At 49.8% G+C, this 17,894-nt stretch overlaps 1 long non-coding RNA gene across 1 annotated transcript; it reads left to right on the top strand.

Annotated features, from left to right (window-relative positions):
- Positions 1-5,448: 5,448 nt before the first annotated feature.
- LOC111933964 (uncharacterized) lies at positions 5,449-17,147 on the top strand. Its single transcript, XR_002866925.2, has 2 exons — positions 5,449-14,311; positions 14,416-17,147. It is a non-coding gene; the product is annotated as an uncharacterized LOC111933964 (long non-coding RNA).
- Positions 17,148-17,894: the final 747 nt, after the last annotated feature.

Below are 17,894 nucleotides of genomic sequence, written 5' to 3' on the forward strand. Positions count from 1 at the left end.
ATTGTTATTCATCATCTTTCGAGAGGGTTGGACAGCTCTGAAATACAGCTTTAATATGAGAGCCAAATGAGAAAGTGCAGATTTAAGGGAAACCTCGGCGGATCAGGTTTCACTCGGTGCCTGCAGCACTCACAACATGTGTTTCTGATCTGCAGCTCCGCTTTGTTGTGCCCAGACTGAAACTGCACTCAGTTCGCTTCGAGGGGATTGTGAAAGAGCGAGGAACGCTCACAGAGCCCGGCTCCTTTTCCACGTGCTGCTCCTGCCTAATCCATGAGCTGGAGATGGAAATTTATCCCGAGCCAGCATCAGCAGCGCTGCCTCCCCAGCTCACACACCTCGGCCACGGCTCTCTCTGATCCTCCCAATCAGGGAATCTCTTTGGGAAAATACACGGAGTTTTCCTTGTGGAAGAAAAGCCTGTGCATGCACAGCCCGGGTCACCCTGCCACAAAGAGCATCTGAAAGCCCAAAGCTGAGGAAAAAGGGTTCAGCTCACACAAATCCCCTGTCCCTTCACACCAGCTCCCAGGAAAATGGGGCTGGAGTGGAGGAAAACCCAGGAGAACTGAAGAAACATCCGTGGGATTCAGATGCCGTGAGATACCGTGGCTGTTTATTAAATAGATTTAGTGTTAATTAGTGTTAATTCAGGAGTGCCTGTCTGGGGAATGAGATCCTTTGCCAAGTCCTGGGAAAAAAGTTTGCCCCGGCAAAAATAAAAGTCCAGAGAAAGACAGTTCAGCAGCTCCAAGGAATCCTATTGCATTTATCAGCCTCTCCTCACCAAGGGCTGCCCCCAGAGCCTGCTGTGCCACCACTCCTGCAGGGGATGGCAGGAGAAAACTCCTGCACAACTCACTGGAATCAGGGGCAGAAGAAATTCCTGAACTTTAGAAACACTCAGCAACATAACCCTGCTCCCCTTCCCTGTAACATCCTGCAGTGATTCCTGCCAAGTGTCAGAGCAGGCAAATCTGACTGGTTTTCATTATCTGGATGGATAAATACAGACCTGGATGGGGCTTGAGCAGAGGATTGCCTGGATAAAGAGGAAAGGGAAAACCCTTTAACCTGCAGAGGTTTGCTTGTGGGAGTGCAGGGTGATAGGAAAACATTTCAAGAGGATTGCTCTGGGTACCACCACATCCCAAGCACAGCATCCCAAATGGCATCACTTGGGTTTGTCACTGCATCCCTACAGCATCACCCTGGGTACCACAGCATCCCTACAGCATCACCCTGGGTACCACAGTGTCCCAACCACTTCACCTGGGTACCACTGCATCCCTACAGCATCACCCTGGGTACCACAGTGTCCCAACCACTTCACCTGGGTACCACTGCGTCCCTACAGCATCACCCTGGGTACCACAGCATCCCTACAGCATCACCCTGGGTACTGTTGGAGTCTGAGACACAGAGTGTGTGCCCTTATCTCTGGTACCTGGCTCTGACACCCAAGAAAACACTGAATTTCATAGAACGCCATGGAAACAACTGTTAAATAGAAAAACTAAAAGTGTGAGTGTGTAAATTAGAGAGTTTCCTTAAGTCACTGAGTGAAAAAGTTAAAGTTTGGAGTTTAAACTAGTTTAGAGAACAGAAGACAAAATGGAAGATTTAGAGTGTTGTCTCTTGTCCTTTTTTCTTCATCTTCTCCTAGAAGTTTTTAAGTAACATTAAATGGTTGGATAGAGAATGTCACAGTGCAGCACACAGGTGTTAAGTCATTAAGTCACTGAGAAAAATAATTTACAGATCTATTGTTAATTAAGCGAAAATAAGTATAAAAATAAAAGAGCTGTGTATCTCAAAGCCATTTTGTGCCTTTTGAGCCAATTTGAGCCAGGCAGTGGTGGGTTGAACTTGAGCAGAAAGTCTGGGGAAGAGCTGCCAAGTCTTTTGATAATATATTAATAAATATGAAAAACAAGAGTTTAACGAGCCTTTAGAGTATCCTTCCTGAACTAAGATAAATAAAACTCCCCATGAGGGAGTATCCCAGAAAAACTCAGCCCTAAAAGGACTGAGATTGAGCAACAGGTACCACAGCATCCCAAACCCATCACCTCGTTCATCACTTCATCCCAACTGCAGCATCCTGGTTGCCATGGGAACATCCCTGTGGGTACCAGCCCATCCCACGCCCCCAAAGCCCTCAGCTCCTTTCCCTGTTTTCCCAAAGGCCTGTCCCAGGCGGTGCTGGGGGAGGGAGGATTCCCTGGGGCAGCCCCAGCCCTTGTCTGTTTTCACTTTGTTTAACAGCTGCCCTTTGGATCCTGCTACTTCCCAGGCCGCGGACAGCGGGGCCGGCACAGGAAACGCAGCCAAACATTTACCTACCCCTCTTTGATTTAAAACAGCTTCAGAAGGGCTGGGAGCCTGTACATCAACATCCAGCTAATCCAACCTTTCCTCCTGCCAGAGAGAGCCAGCACCGAAGAGTTAATGAAAATAACTCTGCCCTAAAGAAACCAGAGCTTGGATGTGGAGTCATGCAAACTCCAAACACCCTCGCTTAACACTTGCACAGAATTATTTTAACATTTGATTTGAACTTAAATAAACACTCTCAGTGTTCCAGGCAGGGGTGTGGGAGCTGCCTGCTGCTGGGCCACCAAAAAACAAGGCAGGAGGTGTCTCCCCTGCCTGGACAGGAGAGGCCGGTGGCAGCTGGGGCACAGACACCATCCTCAACTCCGGAGCTTCGCTGTGGCTCCACTCTGTGACAGATGAAGCTTTTTTTTTTTGAGCTAGAAATGAAAAGAGAAAGGCTGCCTGGTGCTAGCCCAGAGTTGTGCTGTGCTGATGAAAAGATGCAGCTCATTCAGAGCCACCCTGGAGACATCTGCAAGACGAGAGGTCCCCGGTGACTTCTGTGTCCAGGACAGTCCCAGCCGCAGTGACCCGCTGAGAAACGCTGCCCTGACGCCCTGGCCTGCAATTTGTCCAGGGATTTTTTTTGGGAAAAGAGGGGTGGAGGAGCTCATCTGGCTGCCCCCAGCACGGGGCTGCTGCCAGGGCAGGTCTCGCCTCCCATCTGGGCTCTGAGCGGAGCCAGTCGGTCTGACGGCCACTGGCTCTTCCTCGCTCATAAATGCTGAGAACATCAGATAATCCGGGGAGGTCGGGGTCAGCTGCTGTCACTGCTTTATCTCAGCCCTGGAGCAGCTCTGCATGTGTCCCAGCACCAGCCTCTGCCTCTTTATGCTCAATATTATTTTCAAAATGCTGCTTTTATTAGCTCTTCTCACACAGTCCTGCTACAGCTGAGCGAGCTCCAACTCATCCAAAGGAGATTTCCATCCTTTCCCTGACTCTGCACAAGAGCAGGAATCCTGTGTCCCTCCCATCTCCCAGCCCTGCTCTTTGCAAACAAGAGCTTGCTCATAAAATTTAAGGTTGGGGCCTTTGGCTCATCTCATCTGCCCTGCTTTATCTGGCTTGGATTTACAGCATCCTCCCTGCCAGGTGATGCAGGAGGTGACTGAGCTCTGCTGAGCAATAACTGCTTCATTTAAGCACCTTTTCCAAAAAGTGGATGTGTCTGTGCTGCTCCAGCTCTGCTGGGAGTTCCTCCAGGAGGGACAGCCTAAAGGCTGCAGAGGGATTTGTTTTTAAGGTGCAGGTTCCCTGTTTTTCCCAGATCCTGTGGGTTTTAAACATCCTCACTCTGTGCAAGGAAGAGAGGACAGGTGCTGTTTATTGCTTCTTTTTGATTTGTTTGTTTTTTAAAGGCTCTTGTGCTCTTTCAAACCTCAAAATGGATTTTTTTCAGTGTTGGGATGAACTTTTTGGGAGCCCCCTGATGTGTCCTTGCTGGCTGGTGGGGGTGATGCACCTGCCCTGAAACATGGGAGCCACAGCTTTAAACTTTGCATTGCACTCAGTGGATATTTAGCAGGGCCAAAGCTGAAAATAACAGGAAAAACAATCCCAGGATGCCCCAGCAGAATAAAAACAAAAGTTCAAACCCTGAAAATTTTCACAAAAACCTTAAAATTGTAATTCTACAGCTGCTTGTGCTGCAGAATCGCTTGTCTCCAAGCAGTGCCTGTTTTATCAACTGCAAAGAGAAAAAGGGATTTGAGAAAGGACAGGTTGGTGCCTGGGGTCAGAGTCACTCCAGCACTCACATTTAATGCTTTTCCCTGGAAACAGTCAGGACAACAGGTTTGTCACTCTTCAAGCAGGACCTGCATTCTCACATGAGCTTTTCCAGGAGTCAGGAGGTGAAAACCAATCCTCACATGATCCAAAAACCTCCTGAAGAGCAGGTGAGGGACAACAAGCAGAGGACAAGCCCAGGGCCACAAGCTGGGGGTGCTGCAGCTCATCCCCTCCCAGAGCCCAGCTGATAAATTCATCTCTGCCACATTCAGCCAGGGAATCTGGAGCAGAGCTGAGCTCTCCCGTGTGGCCCCAGCCACAAACCAGATCCTGGCCAGATCAGAAACAATTAAAAAACATTTGTGGCAAGCAAAAAGCACATTTACAAGGAGAACACCAGGACTGCTGAAATAAAGAGAGGAAGAGCTGGGTTAAAGAGGAGCACAGCAGGATTGGAACAGCGGTACCCAGTCCTGCAGAGAAAGAAAACCTCTGTGTTTCCCAAACCCCACAACCTGTGCTCCAGGGGAAAAAAACCTTTATCTTCTGAGCAATCCACCACAGAGCTGCTGCCCATCAGCTGCCTGCCTGATGCTTGTGCTGTCCAGGCAGTAAAATATCTTTGTTTGCACCGTTTCCCTGGGATAAGTAAGAGCAGGGCTGGGCAGGATGCTCGGGAGGGCGACGCTTTTGTTCCCGGCACTCCGGCGCACCAGCTGCCCGCTCACACATTCTGTGCTTGGGAGAGAGCTTTCCCCTGGAAATTGGCACAAAATCTCATTGCCACAGTGCTCTTCCTTCTTTAAATAAACAGTGCAAGGTGTGATAATCGTGATCTGCGGCTGGAAACTTCAAATGGCCAAATTCAGGGTTTGGGGGATTTGTCACAGCAGCGCTGGAACAACTGAAAAATTCACCTGGAGCTGTGAATGTGCTGCATCCCAGGGAAGGTGCATGCCTTTATTTCTATTTTGTTTGATCATTTCTGAAGGAAGCAGGGCTTGGCTGCTCTGTTTAGATGCAACTTGTCCCACGTGGCTGCAGTTTTTAAAAGGCTGAAGGGCTCTTGGATGCAGAGCCCTCTGTGGGCATTTTCAGGGTGAAACCTCCTCTCTGCAGCATTTGAATTTATGAGGGGCAGAAAAGTACTTCCCAAAACACCACTTTTTGTGCTGGGAACCTTCCCTCTGGCCATCAGTGGGGTCACAGTGGACAGATGGGCTCCTGGCTGAGGCTGCACCAGCGAGGAGCTGATGCTTTTGGCTGGAAAAGCCCAAGGCTCCTTTTCCTTTCCCTTTCCTTTCTCCTTTCCTTTCCTTTTTCCTTTCCTTTTCCCTTTCCTTTCCCTTCCCTTCCCTTCCCTCCCTCTCCTTGCTGGAAGCAGATGGCAGAGGATTCTGCATTTCCATGGCAGTCAGGCGTGAAGGAGAGCGTGCACTTCACTAACAAGAGATCAGCCGCTATTTATCTTACACGGGTGACTGCACTGGGGAAACAGCACCAAAGAGAGGTTTAAACCTTATTCCTCACCAAAACTCCTCTCCCAGAGAGCAGCTGGGAAATGAGCAGAGCTCAGAGAGTGAAAAGGAGAAATCCTTACAGACGTGCACATTCTCGAGCTGTTGTCATTTCACCAAGTTAAGCCTTTTGTTAAATATTAAAATAGGGAAGGGAGAAGTTGCCTATGTTGCATCACTTTTTGAAACCTTTCTCTCCCTGCTGTAGGTCCTCCAGCAGCAGTTTGGTTTCTATTCCTCTTTGGTTTCTATTTTCTCTATTTACCATTTATTCCAGTTGCCCCAAGTAAGGGCTTTTTAATGGAGCAGGTGCAGCAGGGGTGACCCCATAGCTCCCGTGATTATTGTGAATGCTTCCTCAGGGCTCAGCAGGATGGAGCTGCTGGGGGATGCTGATGGATGGATGAGCTGTGGGCAGCAGGGCAGTACCTGCTGGCGGTGCCTGGCCCTGGGCCAGCCGGGATGCAGCGGGAGCAGGGAGGGACAATGGTAGGAAGTTGTTGATCAGTGACTCGCTGCTGGCTAATGACATTGGCTTCCTTTATTTCCCTTTATTTCCCACCTTTCACTGCCCTGCTGCAGTGACAGCATGGGCCTGGCTGCTGCTGCTGCCACACGACAGCCTGAGAGAGCAGGATCTTCAAAAAACCCCACAAATCCTACAAAATCCTACAAAAGCGCTGCCAGACTGGATTTTGATTTTGCAGGGAGGTGATTCCCCCAGGTACAGACACAGAGGTGCCTTGGACTGAAGTCACTGTGGCACAGGGACACCAATTGTGGATTTTCACAATCCTCAGTCCAGCTCCTGGCCCTGCACAGACACCCCAAAATCCACCCTGGGAACACTGAACAAGCACTCCTGGAACTCTGGCAGCCTTGGGAATGTCACTCTTCCCTGGAGAGCTGTTCCAGCACCCTCTGAGGGAAAAATCTTGTCCTAAAACCCCTCATAACCCTCCCTGACACATCTTCACGGCAAGATCCCTGCCATGGGGTGAGGAACTTGCAAAAAAACTGGGGAGGGTTTTAAACCTTTTCCACAATTCCCTGGCACTGACTTTGATCCATGATAAATCTTTTTGATCATCCCAAGAGACTTAGAGGAGCACAGACAGCCTGGGAAACGGGCTGGATATTCACTGAGAGCAGAAGTTTGTTCAAGACAGAGAAGAAAATAAAGAACATAAAGCAATACCGATTACCTCAGGTAATACTGAATACCTCAGGTATCATCTCCTTTTGATCTGGCTCAGACTCACACACTACAGGGTACACAGCTGTGATACCAGCCAAAAAAACCACACAAAACATGATTTTAACAGGCAAAAAGCAACTCAAAACACACTTTTAACATTTTGAATCAACAGCTCCATTTGAAATTAAGCTGAAGCAAGTGAAGAGCTTCATCCACCCTCCCCAAGGCTCACACCAACTGCAGATTCATCAGGTGGCACCATCACTTCGGGAGGAAGAAAAGCAGCTTGTTAGCATTTAAAAGAAAATGTATATGAGAGGAAAGGAAAAAAAAAAATCTCCAAAAACCACAAGGATTTCAGCATTTTAGCAAAATGGAGCTGGGAGAGGAGTGAAAGTATGGATGTGTGAACAGGGGCAGGCAGAGCCTGACAGCTCCATGGCACATTTCCTCCCCCCTGATTTCTAGAGGTGCCTTGCGTGGTCAGAGCAAACCCCATAAATCTGTCAGTGCAGGATGCTGGAGAGTTTCCTCAAGGAAACCCTCCTATATCATCCTCAATCACCCAGCAAAACCTGGCAGCTGCACTTCCCCAGCTTAAAGGCATCACAGAGGTTTAAATGAAGACATCCTTGGCTGGACTCTGCTCTGCTTTAATTGAAAGATTACGGCCCCCATCCCCTGGGGAGGGATAAAAGCGAGGCTTTGGAAGGATGAAGAACGCAGCTGCCACCACCATGGTCAAGGTTTGCCTGAGCAAATGGGTGAAATAAAACTGGAAATGGTCTCTGGCTTCCTCTGCCAAATCCCTGTCCCTGGACTGCTGTGGAAGACCCCACTTCCAGAGATCCCAGAGCCTCAAAATCCACATTGGAAAGAACACAATTAGTGCAGGCTTTATGCATCTGACGTCTTTCTGACTGCTGGAAAACTTGGAACTGGCTTTTGCATATTTTGGATGACCTATTTATCCCAGAATTGGCAAGGCTGGGGAGCAGTTTTCCTCACCAGGCAGGTCTGGGTCATGGGGAGTTGGTGGGAAGGAAGGAAGGAGGCGGAAACTTTGAGTAAATAATAACTCTCAGCCCCTCCCAGCTCCCTGCTCGTGCCCATTCCTTGGCAGGAAGGAGATGGGACATGGGCCTTTGGGTTGAAAAAAGCTAAATTCCTTTTTCAGCTGAATAACACAACCAGGCCCTCAGATCTCTGGCCAGAGGCCTATTCTCACTGTCAGATGGGCTTCAAAAATAAATATACCCCATGTCTGGTAGCGGCAGAGCTTTTCTAATTAACCAAGTGTCCTGATGGGCTCTGCTGAGCAATCTGGGGTCCCTGGTGCTGGGCACTGGCTGCCTTTGGGCTGCTCCTCATCACACAGGGACCCTCAGGAGCCCAGCTCCTCTCCAAAGCACTGTCCCCATTCCCAGATAGGAAGGAGATGCCAGGAATGTGCAAATGGGGTGGAAATCCATCGAGTGTCCATAAAGAACCCTCCAACAGGGTCTGCCCTCAATGATGGGTCAGCACCTCGAGCCTGAGGTGTGACATGCTGGGCCCACACAACATCTCAGGGTCATTTTTACACATAGGTGCTGCATTCTCCTCATGGATTAATTATTAAGAACAATTTGGCTTCCAAGAACCCTCCACAGCAGGAATTCCCTTGCCCATGGATGGTTTGTGCCAAGGAGCAGGACTGCACTGAGGAAAGGGCTGTGCTCATCCCTCCTCCTGGAAACTCCTGACAGGGACACGGAAAACTCCAGGAATCAGCCCAAAAAGGCAGGCCCTGACAGACCACACCACCCCAAAATGCCGTCCTTCTCCTGCCTTGGAACTGCAGGAGAGACCTTGCCCCACCACATCAGCTCCAGCATCCCACTGCCCAGCCCCACATTGCTTAAAAACAGCCCCACACACAGCTCATGACTTTGTCTTTAAAGCTTTTCCCATTTGTTTTTCCCCCCAGCTCTGCCATTTCCCCATTTTTTGCTCCCTCCAGACGAGCCTGGGAGCTGCAGCTGCTGGATCAGAGATTTACAAGCTTTGGCCCCCAAAACCAGTTTAAAGACTTAAAGGAATTGGTGAAGGACAAAGCCCCTGCAGCCACACGATGCTGTGACCATATCCTGCTGTGGCTGCTCAGTCCTGGACCAGCCCCACTCCTGCTATTTTTATATTCTTATTTAACAGCTCATCTTTTTCTCGCTAGTTACACTCAAGGCCTTCAAGTTTTGGAAAAAAACCCCATTATTTTCTAGGTGATGAGAAGTTCAGCGTCCTCAGCTGATGGGTGGGATGGACACCACAGCACAGGAGAATCCACTGAGAACAGAAACAACCAAGCTCCTGTTGTTCCAACACCCAAAATAGAGGGAAATTATAATCCCAGAGATAATAAAGAGGCTTTATTCCAGCTGTCAGTCAATCTGCCTCCACTCCTCGCCTGCCCTCCGGAGAATACTTTTAAAGGCCACAGCCTTGTAGGCGATGATGTTTTATTACATCTCAAAAAAGAATGAGAGCAAAAGAAAAAAAAAGAAAAAAAAAAAGAAAAAAGACCATCACACAGAGGAATGCAGTTTCATTTGCAGTTTCCTGAAACCTGAGCAGAAAGTTTATAAAAACTTTGGGTTGTGTTTGGAGTTAGGAAGCAGAATGAGAAATCACTCTCCTTTTCCTCTTTCTGTTTGCTGAGCAGCACCACCAATCCCACAACCTTCCCTCCACTTCTCCCTGTATTTTCCCCAGCAGCATCAAAGTTCCAAAGCCTGGCTCTGTTGGCTTGGACGTAAATCAGCAAGTGAGGGGCTGAACAAGATCCTTCTTGTAGTTCACACACCCTCATTTAAAAAAAAAAAACCCCACAGGATTAGGAAAGAAATTTGATTCCCACTTCCTAAGTCTGAATTGTCTGAAAACTGCTGTTCCTTCAGGTAAAAAAAATAAAAATAAAGAAAGCAGAACCTCCCTGCCTCAACCTCTGAACATCAAAACAAACAAAAGATGTTTTCCCTAAAAAGAAGGGGCTGGTGGAAAGGGAGACAGGAGCCACTCTGAGGTGTTTTACTCACTCATGATCCTCCCTCTGGGTAAAAAACCGACCCAGGAGAACAAGTCCCAGAACCCCTGTGCACCAAGGAGCGGCTGTACAGCGAGAGGAGGGAAAAGGGACACTGCTGATGGGATTTGGGCACCTGCCCCCCCAGAATGACCAACCCTGGGCACACAAGCTCCTGCTGCAAGCTTTGTGAGGCCTCCCAGGAGCAGGAACCAGCAAAGGAAGCCCAGGAGAGTGGCCAAGGGGAGCCAGGTCCCTTCATGCTCATGGTTGGGCATCACCCAGCCCAGCTCCATTTCTCTCCCAAACACTCCTCCCACGTGCTTTGATGCCTCCAGCTGTCCCAGGGCAGAAGCACAGCAGCCAGGGGACACCATCTGCCCCCCTGAGCATCTCCCCATCTCATCACCCCCCATTCCCATGGCTACACCAACAGGAGCTCCTCTCCCCAGCCCAGCTCCCAGCAGCACAATGCTGCCAAGCATGAAAAACAGCAGAAAAAGGCCAGATGGCCTCTTCCTTCCATCACTCCTTCCACTGATGGCCAGCAGCAGCAGAGAAGAAAGGCTGGAAAGCAGGGTGGGTTATTGCACAAGGAGACTGAAAGAAGTTTACAAAAGCAGCTTTATTGTACTATTTCCCAATTTTAAGACCTAAACTCTGCATCCTTCACATTCTTTTTGATAGAGCTTTTTTTTTTAAAGTGTGGTTTTAAAGCAAACACTTTGGAGGCAGCACTGGAGCCGGGCCAAGAGGGGCTGTGCTGGGCTGAGCACATGAAGGACCTGTGATATTTTGTTTTGGGGAGGAATGTCACACTTCTCCTTCAGGCCAGGAGCACCTCATTCTGGAGCCTGATCTGGCCAAGGAGGCAGAGCTACTCAGGAAAATTAATTTACTATTTCTTGTTGCTAAGCTTTAAAGGCCAGAGCAGCAGTAGCCACGAACCCAGAGCTTCACCAGGGCCAGTTCTACCTGCTCCCACTGCCCAGCAGCCAATCTTTAGATAACAAGTCAAGCTCAAAGATGTCAAAATGCCAACTTTGGGAAACATTAGCTTGGAAAATCTTTGGTTTTCCACTCCAGCAACTCACCAGCACTGGGACAATTTGCTGTGCCCCTGGGCACATGCAGTTTTTGCTGACTCTCATGGGGGATTTTGGGCCTCAAGTCCCACAACACCCCTGAAACCCCAATTTCTGGTGCTGCATGACTTCAGAGCCAGGGCCACGTGAAATGCCAGCCAGCCTATTCCAGCAGGTGGATGGAGAGTCCAGGTGCCTTTGGATTTTGTCCCATTTTGCCACATATTCATAACCACTTTACACAGAGCTAACAGACTTTAATGACTCTGTGATCACTTGGTCCACAACCAATCCTTGTGGTTTAAAAAAAAAAAATAAATCTGAAAATAATCAAGAAACTCTGTGCCACAACTGTCCAATCCAAGGAACTTAATGATCCCTGTAAGAAAAATGTATTTTCACCTCCTTTCCCTGGAGGAAGGTGCATCAGCCTGGCTCAGAACCCGTTCCTTGGCACGAGTCCCACCAGCCTGGGCTCATCTTTGCTTTCCAACTTCCTCAGGTTACACCCAATTTCCTCCCACTTTCCCACCCTGCCAGAGGAAAAGCAGGGCCTGGTGCTCAGGTTTCTGAGGGACAGCAGAGTTTTAACTCCGAGGAAGCCAGGCCAAGCTCAGCTGGAGATCTCCTGGACCCTGAGAAGCAGAGGCAGAGCTAAGCCAAGCTGGGTAATTCCAACACAGCCTCCTTCAAATCCCTCCCCCAGCAGCCACATTGGAAAAGTCGGGGTGCACCAAAATGTTCACGTGCCCAAACACCCACAAGAGGCTCCAGCAACATCCAGGTTTTCACACTGAGGGACCAGAGCTCCATGAAAACAGCTTGGAGCTGCTCACAGACATCCCCTCTTTCCACAGGGGTTGAAAAACTCCAGCTGATTTTGAGTAGGACCAGCCAAAATCAGATATCCACCAGGGAAAAGCAGCATCCATTTCTCAAAGCTCACATTTTTTTTTATTACCACCCCAAACACCCAACCCACCAACGCAAGGAGCAAGAGGGAAATGAAACATTTCCATCTCCTCCCCTCAAAGGCTGCATTACCCCTCAGCCCCTGTGCTGATTCCTAGGGATTTTCCAAGTGTTTTCCCATGTAGGGTTGGAAAGGCACTCAACCAGCGCCGTGTGCCTCGGATTGCTGCTTTCAGATGGACCACAGCTGTCTCCAGGAAACGAAGCAAAACCCAGCGTGCCTTAAAATGAAAAGTGTTTCTGACATGACAATATATTTTGCTTTTAATTCGTTTTTCGTCTCGGATTATTAGTTGCCAAAAGTTCTGCCGCCTGAACAGGTCCAACCAGCTTTCCCTGCATACCTCTCCTGAAACCAGCTCGGAATGGGGATGGTAATTATGTGTTGAGGGCAGAGGAGATCATTAAAATAAATGACTTGGATTCTGAAGCCTATAAACTGTCCTCCTCTGCAATTAAAGTAATTTCATATTTCAGTTCACTTTGTCACCTTGTCTATCTTTCCCCGAGTTGTAAATTAAGCTCAGGAAGGTTCATTAAAAGCCTGTGAAGTTGTCTGTAATAAATGGGATTCAGCATTGGCAGGAGGAGGGGATACAATGCACGAGTCACAGTCTGGGGGCTGCAAACCCCCTCGCTGTGGGCACAAAGGCCACCAAGCTGGTGGCATTGGCCCTGGAACAAAGCAGGGCTGAGCCCTCACCTGCAGCTGCCTCACTTGCCCCAGGAGCACGTTAAAGAATGTTCATGGTGTCTCTGCACCACTCAGATCCATCTCGGAGCAGGGATTTCACAACATCCTCCATCCGCAGGATCACAGGAGCAGCTCGTACTATGAACCATGTGGAAGCTGCATGGACACCTCTCCAATCCCACCACTGGACTGGGAATGTTGAAAGGCATTAGGATGCACAATGACATTAATTTTTGCACTGCCTAAGTGCAGCCTGAGAGAGGATTTGAGCACGAATGGGATCCTCAAAGCACCAACTGAAACACCACCTGTCACTGGCCCTGTCCACAGCAGGGGCTTGGAACTGGGTGATCTTTAAGATCCCTCCCAAGCCAAACCATTCCAGGATCCTGTTCCCTCTGGCTTTGTGTGAGACCTGGTTGAGGCCACAAAGGTGGCACAAAAGGCCCAGGTTCTCCGAGCTCCATCCCAACGCTCCCACAGCTCTTCGCCGCTCGGAGTGGAGGCCTCGGCCTTCATCCCACCGCGCTGTGGAAACCCAGAGTAAACATTTGACATCCCTTGGCTCAGCTCATTCATTCCGCCACAACACATCCCTTATTGTCTGCCGGACAAGCTGCGCTGTGTTGGCTTTGCCCGGAGCCCGCGGCCGCCCCAAGTGCCACCCCGCCCCGGGGCCGCATTCCGCCCGTCCCCGGCCATAGCGGCACTTTGTCACCAGGCCGCACGGCCGGACGTCACCGCGGGCCCGATGGGCAGCGCCGCAGCCTGGCTGTGCCAGCAGACCGGCCGTCGCCACCACGGGCCGGGCCCGGCGCGCCGGCGTGGGCAGCGGGCTCAGAGGAGCCGAGACCCCGCCGGCCCTGGGAGAGAAATGCCCACGGGTTTGAATGGAATCAGCAAGGCCGGGCTGGCAGCGCGTCCATGGCGTTTATTGTTCCAGCACAAGGGCGCTTTGGGGACAAGAGTTCCACGGAGGCCTCTGAGGAGGGATTAGATCGGTTCCCTGCTCTGCTCCCAGATAAAACTGCCCATGGCGGCCGAGGCAGCGGCGCCGCTGCCTTTGTGTGCTCCGGCCCCCGCAGCAGGAAAAGCGAGCCCACAGCTGGCAAAAAGGGACATTGTCCCTGTGGGTGACAGCCAGGCCGCAGCTCTGGGGTGGCACTGAGTGGCTATGGCTCAGCCACAACAGGGGGGACAGCACCGGTGACATCTGAACCTTTCGGGAATGCTTTCCTGGGAGAGGAGACGGGAGCTGCTGGAGAATGCTGCTCTGAAGGCTCAGGGGGATATTGGATGGAATATCAGATGGGAGTGTTCAGGAAACTCAAGGTTTGTTAACTTTAGAGCAGCCAAGAGGGTGATGGAGCTGGGTAGCTCCCACTCAGTACATCAGAACATTTTCCTTGCCCTGGCTCACTAACAAGCCAGTTATAAACTTAAATCATTCCAGCCATTTCTTTTCTGTAGAACACGCACATCACTGACCTCCTTCATCAACATCCATCACAAAACCCACTTGAGAGCTGATTTTTGCCTTTGCCCCCCAAATGATCCTGTATTAGCAGATGCTGATGGAGTAAAAGCACACATCATCTGGGACACACCAGCCCCACAGCACCAGCTGAGCTCCAAGCCCCTGCAGGGACCACAGAGGCAGAAGGACACGAGGTGGGAACAAGGTCCAGAGAGGAGACCCCTGCCAGGAGCCACTGTGCAAGATCCATCTTGGTGCCACCCCACCGCTGATTTCTCTTCATGGTTTTGCCTTTCAGAGCAATTACAGCCCAGTCATGTTCACAGGGCACCCCATGAATGCATCAAGGCCAGGGCTCCTCACAAACCCATCTCCAGCTCAAAGCCACCACACTTCCCTGGATGCACCGGGGAGAAGAACCGCAGAGAGCTTGGATGTCTGCAGAACAAAAGCCCTACACAAAGAATTCCTGCCCGACTCGAATGGCAGCCCGGGGTGCTGATACAGTCTCAAACGCAGTAATTATTGCTGGCTTTGAAGCCTAACTTGTGCAGAGTGCACTTTCCACACCTATTTCACCCAAACGACACCACTTACCTCATCCCCTGCGTACCTGCTCCTCCAGAGCCCTTTGTAGTCCTGCCAGGGCCGCTCATTACTGCTCTCAAACGCTGCTGCTGCTTCTGGAGCAGGAGACAGCAACTTTATGCAGGGGAAAATGCGAAATTAAAAAAGGCTGCCCTGAATTACAGCTTGAGAAAGCTTTGGTTGTATTATTTTGACCCACTTGATGGGGGGAAGTTAAAGGATTAAATTGCCAAATGGGTTTCTGTTGTGTGCAGCTCTCACATGTCCAGCCCTGGCTCATCCTTGACCTGCCACCCTGAAGGATCCTTCACTCCCAGGCCTTTCCCCATGTCCTCTCCCACCAAACCCTCTGTTTGCTTCCTCAGTGCCACTCAAATCCAACCCAATTCCTTGTGGACACATAGACTTCTTGCCATTTTACCGTGGAGGTGGCAGATGCAGAGGAAAGCTGTAATAAATCCAGGGTGGGCTTTCCCAACATCAGCCCTGCAAGACAACAACCAGACACACAAATCCCCCCTGCCAAATCCCTGAGGCAACAAGGAAGGGAAACTAACTCGGAGATAACATCAGAAAGCCCAAATAGCTCTGAGCTGGTGACGAAGAAGCAAAGCCTGTTTGCCCAAGAAAATGCTCCAAGGATATCCTAAAGGTGGCCTCAACCACGTGGAGCTGAGCCCCAGCACAGTGTCAGCAGTGAAAATAAGCTCTGCAGGGCGGCCACGCAGCACCAGGGAGCCAGAGCAGGGCTCAGCAGCCTCTGAACACCTCAATTTCCCTTCCCAGGGTCTGTTCAGGGCCAGCTGATCCCACCACACTGCTCTCCTCCCCAGCCAGTGCACGGTCAGACACACAGCGTGGCCTCAGCAGACGAGGTTCAACAGATAAATCCACCATCAGATAAAACAGGACACATAAATTTGGTCTATCTCGCTCTCCAGGAGCTGGAAGAGCCCCTCACTAAAGACTTGGTGTCCACACACCAGAAAGGGCAGGAGGTGACACACAGACCCCTAAAGGAAGGGGAATTTTGGAATTCTGGTTAAAAAAAGAGCATCACTGCCCACAGCTGATGCTGGCAGAGGCTCAGGGCTCAGTGCAATGAACAAGGTTGTGTCTGTAAAGCTCTGATACCTGGGGGTGACACAGGAACGACACAATCCCTGCAATTAGTGCAGATTTTTTTCTGGCTCCACGGAGCCCTGGTTAGGGAATAAATCCCACAAGGGTTTTCCTCACCCAGGCTGATGCCTGGCAGAGCTAAGAAGTGCCCAAACTCTGCTTTGGGGCTGCACCAGCCACTCTGATTAAGAGTTCCAGGGCTGAGCCCCAGCACCCTGCAGGGCTCAAACAAGCACAGAGGGCACAACACTGTTCCCAAACACAAGAAAGTGAATTTGGGGGAAAAGCCCACAAATCCCTATTTAAATGGAAAGCACTCCATACAGTTTGTTGTTTTTCCTTTTGTTTTTTCCTCACTGGGTGTTTTGAAGATGTTCAGAAGGGCAGAATCAATTGTGTTGGAAGGTACCTTAAAACTCTCCTCATTCCAAAACCTGCCATGGCCAGGGACACCTTCCACAAGCCCAGGTTACTCCAATTTACAAAGGAGAAAAAACCCAGATACTCTTCAACATCATCACCTGTCCCCAGCATTAATAACTGCTGGCACATTAATGAACCAAATTAACAGAAATGCTGCCCCATCCACCACTACTTGGCTCTACATTTCCAAGTCCTCATTGATATTTGGATTTTAGAGGAAACTTAAAACCCCCTCCTAACGCCATACACCAAGCACACAGTGAATTATTTAGAGTATTATAGTGAATTATTCTATTAAGAGTATTATAGTGAATTATTTTAAACCAGCTTTGAGGCACAGCTTGGTTTAAAATTTTAGGGATGGCACCTTCAGCTCTCAGAAGCCTCTCTGCTCTCTAAGCCTCCCCAAACCAGCTCCCATCCCTGCAGCTCACATCCACACCAAGCAAAAAACCCCTTTGGGTGTCTCTATCAATACAATTCCAGCCTCAATTACAGAGCACTATTAAGTACCACTATTGTTCCCTGACAAAACCCATTGAGTTATTTATTAGGGAAGGATTTGGCAAATTGAGCCCAACTGCCAAAGCTTTGATAAACTGAAGCCTGGTTTTCCCTGTGATCTCAGTGAAACAGATTTTCTTTCCCTGAATGCTTTGAAATCTCAAGTCTGGGTAGTTGTCACTAAGTGATGATGACAAAGGGCTATTCTGCTGCCACTCAGAAAATCTGAAATCTCATCTTTACAGTGACAAATGACCAGGCCAAAGCCAAGCTGGGCATTTCTCTATTCCACATCTGCACTGGGCAGCTTTTTATGTGTGGGCAGGAGAAAGCACAACTCACTGCCACTGCTCCAGGAGCTGGGAACTGCAGAATAAAGAACCACAAAATGGTTTTGCTGAGGTGGCTCCTTTCTCAACTACAGCTAATTCTGATGTGTGAGAGCAGGGCTGCCCTTCATCAAACCCCATGAGGAGCCTCCCAGCAGGAGCAGGGATTCTCAGAATCCCAGGGATGGCTCATGTGGGGTCACACTGTGGCTGGCACAGCCCAGACCTGGCTGAGCTCCTGTCAGGAACCAGTCCCTGAGTCCTGGAGACGTCACAACATCACAACACAAATTTCTCCTGCTCCCACCAGCAGCAGTGGCTGGAGACCAAACCCCACTCGGGGACTGCTGGAGAGATTTCCCAGCAGAACAACAGTTATTCCATAGATGTGCAGCAGGAAGTGACAATTCAGCCTCCAGCATTCTTTAAACACTTTTAGTTGTGAATTTATCTCACCCCCATCGGTGCAAAAATGCCTTTTCCCCTCAGTGAGTGCTGGGATGATTATGACATTCCTAACTTGTGGTTGATCCAGTCAGCATCCCATGAGGAATCCTGCAGCAGCTGTCAGGAAGAAAAGTGGGAAAGGCTGGATTTCCCTTCCTGCACTGCCCAGGATGGACCCTGATGGGCAGCTCTGCTTCCACACAAGGAGCTGCTCTGCACTGCCAACAGCTAATTCCTAAGCAAATTCTTTTCAAATGTTAATTACAGTCGAACATGCTTGAATTTTACTGACCCCATCAAATTTGACAGGCAACTTCTCATGTTACCCAGAGCCACTTAAAAGCAAAATCAAGCTGAATATATC

The sequence above is a fragment of the Cyanistes caeruleus genome, chromosome 13 (genome assembly GCF_971803275.1).
Source record: "Cyanistes caeruleus chromosome 13, bCyaCae1.hap1.1, whole genome shotgun sequence".
Lineage (NCBI taxonomy): Eukaryota > Metazoa > Chordata > Aves > Passeriformes > Paridae > Cyanistes > Cyanistes caeruleus.